This window comes from Coptis chinensis, chromosome 5, assembly GCF_015680905.1.
Source record: "Coptis chinensis isolate HL-2020 chromosome 5, ASM1568090v1, whole genome shotgun sequence".
In the NCBI taxonomy this organism is placed as follows: domain Eukaryota; kingdom Viridiplantae; phylum Streptophyta; class Magnoliopsida; order Ranunculales; family Ranunculaceae; genus Coptis; species Coptis chinensis.
The window spans coordinates 7799919-7810087 of record NC_141460.1 but is presented as its reverse complement, the minus strand read 5'-3'; the positions used below and the strand labels follow the sequence as shown (position 1 = coordinate 7810087).

The window sequence follows — 10169 nt, the reverse complement described above, 5'->3', positions numbered from 1 at the left end:
ATTTTCTACATAAAGTTAATGATATACCTGTATGCCAAAACCAAATCAGCCCTCTAACTGGGACTGACATACTTATATCAAGAGAGAGCATCGCAAACAACATCCAAAAAGAGCTCTCTTCTAACAACAACAGTTGTGCGTCTTTTGTACAACTCAAAAGTTACTGTTATCTTCTAGAGAAGATTTGTCAAATTTTTCTTTATAAAAAATGCCAGAATGATCTCTTCTCAAGACGTCAAAGACTCTCTGACTAATATGTAAAGAAGAGAATATGATTTACCATATATATATATATAGAAACGAAGAAATGGGGGAAGGAGTAATGTAATAATACCTTGAAAGTGTGACGGGCTTTGCAACCCATGAGTTGCAAACTACTCTGTAAGACAGACCTAGTATACCGAAAGGAGTCATTCTTATTTTCTTCATTGTCAACATCAATCACTATTATATACATCACTTTTGGTGTCTCCGTCATCTTCGCTGTGTTCATCTTAATCTTAAACAATGCAGGACTTAAACGGAACGGAGGAAAAGAAATTTTTTAAATCGCCAACACATTCAAGGATTTTCAGGTCAGCCCCAACACAAAAATCAATTTCTCAGCCCTGGTCAACCAATTTTTTGAACCCTAACCCACAAAAAAACAAAAATTAAAAAGGAAAAATCAATCCAAATGCTATTAACTAGTAAATAGAGAGTCTCCAATCAAAAGGAAAGAAAAATCGTACCTTGAAGCCTTATAGGAAGGAGATGAAGTACACTGATCCAAGAGAGGAATAGATAAGGAGGAAGACTACGGCTAGTGTGGATTGAATACTTTCGTCGATGGATAAATCATTGATGGGTCCAAGAAGTTTCAGGAAAAAAAATTAGCAAGAGGGTTTCTGGAGGCTGGACGGATGAAGAAGGCAAAAATTTAGTTTTGAGGCAACTAGGGTTCAATTGAATGGCGACGGCTTCAAAGAAAATTAGATACACTTTTGCCCATCCTCGATTAAGGACAAAAGAAGTTGTTGTCTATTTTTTGGGCTAAGCCGCGCGATGGGTTTCCTCATGTTTGGGACTCAGAAGCCCGTCTTAAAATTAAGACATGAATACTTGTCTCAATAGGTTGTCCTAATTCCACGATTCTGGTGTAGTGTCCTCTCAAGTCTCTCCACCTTACTAGATCACTCCTCTCTTTCTTTACAGGCTTTTCTTTCTGCAAAAGTTTTCTCTCAATCTTGATTGCTCTCAAAATTGGGTTTCAATTTCGTGACTTTTGTGTTGGCTTCTTTGTGTTAGGTTTTCCAAAATCTTGTTTTTGGTTTATATACTGCCCTTTCAATTTCGCAGTTACTGTAGCGAATTAGAAACTGCAAATATAGGCATGGGCTCGGGTGCACTCTCAGCAAGGCCAATTCCGAGCGCGCGCCCTCAAGTGCCTATTCGTGAGAGGCTGAAAAAACTATCTTCTTTTCAATAAAAGGCGCTGGTGCTTTGGGTTTAGACCATCTGGAGCGCCGCCGCTCGGACCACTTCAACGTAACTGATTTCTCTCCTCTTCCTCATTCTCATGTGAGGGATAACTCCAACAACCTCTGGCAATGGACATGAATGCCTCTGGATACCAGTACTCTTGACTCAGTGCAGGGAAGTTAACCCAGACTAAGGCGTGTGATTGTCTTTTAGCTTCTGGATTGAAATTTGGATTCCAAGTGTTTAGTCTCAGAGGGCAGCCATAAAAAACCCATGAGCCTTTAGACCAAACCTTGTTAAGATTTTCAACATTATCAAATCTTATGAATAAGAACCCCTTGCCTATTGGTGTAATAAGCAAGTCTCATGTGGGTGACCATTTCGCCTTGGCTAGTTGCCTAACCTTGTCAATTAGTACTTTAACCAGATCAATCCTGCCAATTAAGTAGAACTTGCAATACCTTAAGCCACACTCCACCGCTGCTTTAGGGATTGTTATTGCTGGGTACTCTCCCATCTTCTCAGGCTGAGGAAGGTTTTGGAACTCAAATTGAGAAGGTGCAGTTTGTTTAGCCACCTCTGCATAGGAAACTGCTGCTCTATTTCCATTAGTCGCCGCTGGTTGAGCCTCAGTACGTGTTGTTACCTCATTGCTCACAAATGGCCTATCAAACTCTGATAAATCCATTTTTCCGAAGGAAAGATGATCAAAACTAAGTTTTCGATCAAACCGCCCCATAAGGGGAAGTTTTCTATCTGTTTTCAATCCAAGTACAGTTTGAGTAGATAAGAATTTTCTATTTTGAGAAAGAAATGATGTTTGTTTACACTATTGTCCACTACACCAGAATTGTCAAAAAAGGACGGGGTCTTAAGACGGATTTGGTCGTCTTCAATTTAGGACGGGCTTCTTAGTTCCAATTGAGAAAAGCCCGTCGTGTTGTTTATCTTTGAAATATTGAGGACGTTTTTCCTTGTCCTTAATATAGGACGGACAATTTAGTCTCAAATTTTGCTAGATACCGTCGCTACGAAGAAAACCCCCTCTTTAGCCATCGCACACTTTTCTCAAACAATTTTTTTTCTTTTCTTTGAAGTGGGAACTCGCCTTCTTCCTCCCCTCCACAAACCTTAGTCTTACTGAAAAAAGGATCGGCCCCTTAATATGTCAATGGAAGTACTCAACACAATCCGCTCCACCAGTCCTAATTTTCGTTTATTCTCTTCCTCTCTCCTCCATCACTCACTTGTGTGAGTGGGTCGCGCTTACTGCTTACCGAGACTCCAAGGTATGGGTTTCTCATTTTTCCTTTTACAACTCTCTGCTTGGTTTTTCAATAATCATTTTGATGTCGGATTTGAGGGTTAGGGTTTGCCAACTATGGGTTTAAGAGACTTGCTGAGAAAATGATTTTCTTGTTGGGTTTAGTTATGTCGGGTTTGGCATGAAATCTCTGAAATGGTGCTGGTACATCATAGTCAATCAATTGCTTGAAAACCCTTTCATGTTTATAAGTTTTAACAATTGATTCACTGTTTCCTAGTGTTTGATTATATGACTAAAATGAGTGACAGTTATATGAACCAATTCAGCGTAGACATTTATGGTACCATTAATGCTAAAAAGACCCGGGAAGCCCTCTTTGGGTTTCTCAGTAAAAGCTTGTTTAAAAAGATTTTGCCGTAATTGTTTTTTTTTTTTTGTTTTTTTTTCCATTGTTGTTTTGCTGTAATTTATAGAACTTAATTGGTGTTGGTAAAGTGACATCGAATATAATGTTCATTGCACCTTGACAACAACCTCCCCACCGGTTAAATCCGATGGAGTTTTACCCAAGGTCTTGGAACTGGTTGGCCACTATCGTATGGGCATGGACAGAAACTTCAAAGTTGATTTTGTGGGTGATTAGGGTGGGGATGGGAGGGGAATACAATGTTGACAATGTTTTTAATGTACCAAGCATTGATCTTTGATGGTTTTATGATGATTTAGAAGTGTTTTATGAGACCCTTTATTAAAATCTTCGTTTATATGATTTTTACTTCATTTTTTTTAGCTTTAGTGTGATTTATATGGGGATAGACATGGGATTCATTAGATGGGTAGTCAAAAATCAATTTCACCTTGTGTTTTTGCTAGTTCATGTTGTAGCATGGTTATTTGCTGTCGTAACTGGTCTATAATCTTTAAACAACCATAAATTGGATCTTGGACTTGATGTGTTGCCTCGTCTGACAAATAATCTGCTATCGCAGCCCGCATGATGGATTGGAAGTTGCTTCTGATCCAACAAAGCGTAAGAAGATTTCAAAAAAAACACAAAGCAGAAGATTAAGTTGGAGCAACATGTTGTTTGAGATGCAAGTACTTAGAGTATTTCGTAAGGTATAACTGATAGCCCCACCAAAAGTTAAATGCTACCAATGTCACACACACACATAAAACATATTAAAACACAAGCTTCAATAAAAATTGCTCACCAGAGGAGATCGTATATATTTCTTCCTAGGTGTCTGTGTCACTAAGTGACAATTAGAACTTAGTCTCTACTCATTCTATAACACTAGAGTTGGTATTCAAGTCGACCAAGTTCAGCTTCACAATGTTTAAGCTCGGCTGTTTAAGATATTTTTAATAGATGCAAGTACAATATTGTAATAACCCCACATTTTTGTAATTGTAAATTGATTTGTCGCATTGAGTTTCCTTAAGTTACATGGTTTGTTTGATTTGGAGGTCAAGTGTTAATACTAAAAAGGTAACTTACTTTTTTGTGTTAATGAGTTCTGTGAACGTGTTGTGCCAATTTTGATATTATCTAATCAAGTTGTTGGGTTGGCGCCAATGTAATGACTTGGAATTTCACTGAAGGGTATTCTAATAATTTTACGTGCCATTTTAGTGCTAATAAAGAAAATTTTGTGTAGATTTATTTTGTCGACGATAGTCGGAAATTATTTTGTACTGATATTAAATTAGTCTCGGTTACAAGGTACGGTAACCGGAGTATATTTTATTCATTTGCTAGATTTTGTATTATTTCCCAAATGTTTTGTATTAAAATATATGTTTTTTTTTTTATAATTGACTAACTAGCTTATAAGTGGGATGGTGTATATGTGCATGTGGGATGAAGAGGAGCAGACAAGGTATGTCACTACACCAGAATTGCTTAATAACGACATCTTGTTAGGACTGTGATGACCGTCCTTTATTTAGGACTGCAAGAACCGTCTTATATTGCCTAAGCCCATCGCATATTGGCATAAAGGTAAAATAAAGGACGAGCTTTAGTGTAGAGCATCCACGACGGTAGTGGTAGTCTGGAATTTTCAAGAACTCATCGCGGGGTAGTTTTTCATTCTCACGCACATTATACCCAGTTAGAAACCCCAAGTGGAAACAAAAGAGATAAAAAAAAAGGGTGACTTAAGTTCTAACAAGCCGTGAGTTTTGTCACTGAATCAAGAGCTCTATTGTGAAATTGTAAGCTCTCTTTCTCCCCCCCCCCCCCCCCCCCAAACCATAAAATATTTAGTCAATGCTTTAAAGCTTGAAGTTTGAGTTTTTTCGTCCGATATTTGTTTGTTAAACTGAAATGGGTAAATTTATTTTGCCAGAGTTCACTCAAATCAAAGTTCCTTCTCCAAATCGAGGTAAATTTCTTCCCTTTTTCATTCTTCTTGTTTTATTATTATTATGGATTCAATGGGGTTTGCTGAACCGTCAAAAATTTAACAAAAAAAAAAAAGAAAACCAAAATTAATAACTTACCAAAAAATATAACCGTCAACGTACTTTCCGAAACAATTAAAAATGGAAGTTCCCCTCGCACCCTCACTTCTTAGTTCATCTTAAAGTCTTCACTTTAATTGGGGTTGATTGACACGCGCTTAAACTAGTTCGGAAAGTGATTTTTATTTCATTCGATTCATTACTACAAGCTAGGTTTTATTGAGATCGAAAAGTAAGTTTTTTTAGTGTATTTCTACTTTGTTCTTCTCTTAAATTGTTTGTATATAAATATATTTGTTGATGCATATCTTTTGCCGTGGGAAATTTTTTATCTTGGTAAATTCATTCTATTCTACATTATTGTTTTTATTGTTGCGTGGAATTTTTTTTGCATTTTTATATATTGGAAAAAAGAAAGAGCATTACTGATGGTTTGTTTTCTCGTGACATGGATGTTCAGTATTGTTCGGTATATAGAGTAGTTATGAATAGGCTTTAAGCCTTTAATCTTTTATACTAATATATATCTTCTTTTTCTTATATGATATTAGTCATCTTAGTTAATTTGTCTATGAAAATACCCTGTTATGTCTTGATTCTTCTGTTGAGTGAATTTTTTAAAAGATACTGCAATATAGTGGATGTGGTAGTTGAAGATGGGGGGTGAACTGTTGGGTTTCATAAAAGAAACAAGAACACCGTAGTCATGTAGCACAGGGCTTCTGGGTTGAAAGTGTTGTCTGTGAGTTTGTAGTGGTGCCCTAGGCTTAGGCCTTGTATCCGGGGTTGTGCTCAGTTTTCTTGTATTGCTAGTGTGACAAGGATGCTCATTGTAGCATCTCATCATGCTTCTTAGACAGTCGGATTTTTTTATTTGGTCAAAGCCTTCTTGTGTAACTGTTGTTGTCATTAAATTTATTTACTTACTGAATCTTTGCAACTATTTGTATATCATCAAGCTGTTTGCTTAGTCTAATTGTTGATTCTTGAAGTTTTTATATTATCAAGTTTGTAGATCAGACACTTCGATATCTAATGAAGCTTCACTTAAGTTGTGCTATTTGAGCAGGGTATTGTGGGATTATAAGAAGATCAGGTGATATCTTTATGGGTGATGCATCTGAAAACAAACTAGTTTTTTACTTTATCCCATTGAATAGCTAAAGAGCCTTGCCAAGGGGATTTAAAAACAGTTGTATGACAAATAACAGGATTCTCAAGCTCTTAATTAATGTTCTTTTGTTTGGGGTCGGGGAAGTAAAAAAGGAATCTATTTCTTTCCAATGAATAAGTGTTATCTAGTCCATGCTTTTTATATCATCTTCATTGACCAAGTCAATCATTTCTGTTTTACATAATATGGGTTTGGAGTTATTGTGTGCTGACTTTGTATTCAATTGGGGTTCTATTTGATTCAGACAAACCAAAGCATACTCTTTTTGGAGTTGGTCCAGTTTAATGTGTGGACTAGAGTTGCATAGGTAATGCTTCTGCCATATTGTTTGCATAGATAATGCATCTACCATATTAAGTATTCTGACTTGCATGCCTTGCAGATCTTTTGCTGGAAGGCCACATTTTTTGCTTCCTCTGGGGTCTTTACGTTTATGGTATGTCTAAATCTCCTATTTCCAATAGAAAAAAACAAAACAATATTAGGGGAATTCATTACCGAAAGTTTTTTTTTAACCCTATATATGTCAACACACAATATAGTCAGACATCTCCTACTTTATGTAATGCCTTGTTCAAGTATACATTTATTACGGAAATAAGCTCGACACGAGTTTCAGTTTTACTTATGTATAAGTTTTATGTTCTTATTTTGCAAAAGGTGGATGCAACTTATATTTTCTATGATTGAAGTCATGGTGATATCATAGGATAAGCTTAATTTTGTATCTCTTTTTTAACTGGAAATAGCTAGAGAACATGCAATATAATTCTCGTTGGTAGGTGGCTTTCTATAAAACCCCAAATTTTGGGATTTGTTTGGGTCGGATTTAGTTGGGCCTCTACTTTTGATAATGGGTCTATGGTGGACTAATGCATGGCAAGTGAAATAACCCATGAGATTGTGCTAGAAAAGAAAACATACGTTCTTTCGAGAACTCTCTATTCGGTTCTCTCTTTCTAGAAAATCTATCGGATAAGACTAATTAAAAGAAAAACAGATTTAGGGGACGCTTTTCATTGATGGTTTCTCCTTCTTCTTCATGTAATTAGTACCAAGGTGGAATTCAAGCATCAAGGGAGTTGTATTGCTAAAGTTTTAATTGAAGAAGAAAAGTAAGTCAAGTTGATTATTGGCGGATTTGAAATTGATTTCGCCTAGACTTGATTCAGGTGAGTTGATTCTCATGTTTTCTCTGCTAAAATTGATTTGGGGTTGATATGTTTCTAAAACTTAGAAACTTGGGTTTGTAGAGTTTGAAATTATGACAAATAGGATAACTTAGTTTTGTTTGTCTTTTCTTTTTGTGGTCTATTGTGCTGATTTGTGTGGATTTGTGAGTAGGAACTAGGTTTTGAGGTTCAAATAGAAGTTGTAGAACTCTTACTTAACTTTGATATCCAATTGGATTTGTTTCAATCAAATATATATAGAAAAAGATACAACTGTTTTAGCACAGCTATGTTAACTAGGATTTTCCAGCCCATGTTCTGCGTTTAGTCGGCTTCCTTAAAACATTTATGTGGAATTTGCTTGATTGGTCTGAACAAAAGCTGTAGACTTTCGAGTGCAGTTTTATATCCATTTTGGTTTGTTCCATTCTAAGTTTTATAGTGATAGTTATGACTGTTTTACTTCAGAGTGATGAATTAGTTCTTGTGCTGACAGTTCAGCAGGTTCTGTCAACGTCTGTGATTTTCTGAATAAAATTTAGCTTTCAAGGTCTTAAGGTAAGTTGTAGTTTTGTGAGTCTAGTTTCAAACCCAATTGGATTTGTCTCTTTCCAAGCTATATTGAGAAAGATACGTCTGTTTTCGTTCAGGGTGGTTGATGAGAAATTTTCTGATTATGTAGCATGTTGAATTGTGTTGTGGATTTTTAGGTATTAGTTTGTAAAGTTATTATTTATGTGAACATATTTATTAGTTTCTTATGTGTCGAGAAACTAATTGGCCTCTTGATGAGAGGAACTATAAGATGGTTGAGTTTGAGTTTTCATTCCTATTGGGCCGGGGGATCATCTCACGAGTCATGTCTTTGTTGGTTGTGCTTTAAAGCATGCAGCATTAAATTAAATTGACCTGCTTTTGACCAAAACAACAGACAACACACTATGTAGAATTATAGAACACAAAAGAAAAGGAGAAACCACCTTGAAAAATCAGATCCTCCAGTTACCACCACAACAATTATGCTTCAAAAATTCTTGATGGCTTTTGAAGAGCATGTTGTTGGTTTGGTCAAGGTGGCTTTCTATTGTTTTTAGAATTTTTTTGAATCTTTTTTTGTGTTTGATGTTAAAATTGTAACTCTACTGTGATTTTATAGATGGACAAGATGGTATACTTTTTAATATCGAGCTTTGGAAGGATTGAGTGGTGGATTTTTTTGTTTGGTGTTAGGAACTGTGTTTTTGTGTGCAAAAGAATGAACATGTATTGCAGTTGACAATTTCTTTGTAATTTCTTATAAAATCTGTTCTTTTGTGTATTCTATATTATGCAATTGGTGGTGTTTGTTTATTTTCGGGTTATGGGTGGATTTGGTTGTAGAATTTCCAGATTCCTTGTTTTTTTCCGCTAGGTAAGCAGGAGATTTGTATTAAAAATAAATGAAGGTAGAGTTTACATAGTTTGTTACCAAAATGTAGGATAGTGTATCCTCCTCATGGCGCTTGCCAAACCTAAAAGAAGTACTATAGGGGGCCTCCCATTTATTTATCCATGGGGGCCTTCCGTTATACAAAATTTTCTCAGAAGATTCATTGTTACTCGCGGTCCATGAATGGACACTCCTCTCCCGATAGCTAGTAGACTAGTGTCGTTTTCCATTGAGAGTAGAGTCCGGTTCTCTCAATTCTCTGAATTGGGAAAACACACTACCCAAACCCGCTAGTCCCGGGTTTCCTCTTGAAGCACCATCATAATTAAATTTGATAATCCGAGGATCCGGTGGATACCACTTTGCTCTCTTATTCTTGCAGCTCTTCTTAGCCTAGTGTTAACACTCCATGCAATAATGATATTCATGTCTGCAGATGAATGAGTTCATCGATTCCTTAACCAGTAGATTTGAGTGATAAACATGTTTTTTCATCTCTTTTCATACAACCATACTGACTAGGCTATTCTAATAAAAATACACTTCTCTATGTGCGGCCCATAAGGTCCACGATTTGTTACGCTTGACACGTAAAACGAAAGCCGTTCCTACCGTGAATCCTTGAAACCGAGGCTCGAGCGAGTAACTCAATGGAAGATTGGTGATGACCTGCATACAAATTTGTGGAGGGACTATTACTTTAGCCAATGAAACATGGCAGCCTCAAGTTTTTTGCTAACACCGGATTCAAAAGTATGAAAGAAGCTTGCAAGTAGGGTCAAGAATCACATCACATTTATAAAAAAGAGTTGTGGAAAGCTGCGGTGCAAAGACGGTCTTGAGCCGGTGAGCTTTTCAATTAACTTGTTATAAAGATTTGATGTTTTTGTATGGTTAAGTTGTTTTGTTGGAATTGAAGTTTATTCTATTGTCATCCCAAAATAAAGACAAGATTTATTGTCATTCCCAATTTATTGTCGTAGACGGAAGGCCGATAAAGACTTTGTGAAGTAAACTAAATATCAGTCCACTGTTTGTTATTTTATTGTAGTGATGTGAAAGCTATGGTTTGCAGGCTCAAGACAATGGTTATGATTGGAGATGGTGCTACTGACCTCGAGGTAAGAGAATTCTTCGAAACCTCCTTTATACCCGGTTGGTGTTTGTTATAAAAGTAAAATCTGAGGCTACCTTGCA

The 10169-nt window shown here is 36.4% G+C and overlaps 1 long non-coding RNA gene across 1 annotated transcript; it reads left to right on the top strand.

The window, feature by feature from the left end:
• Positions 1-3872: 3872 nt before the first annotated feature.
• On the top strand, positions 3873-9124 carry LOC147496488 (uncharacterized). Its single transcript, XR_015194802.1, has 5 exons — positions 3873-4611; positions 5083-5118; positions 6616-6678; positions 6754-6807; positions 7424-9124. It is a non-coding gene; the product is annotated as an uncharacterized LOC147496488 (long non-coding RNA).
• Positions 9125-10169: the final 1045 nt, after the last annotated feature.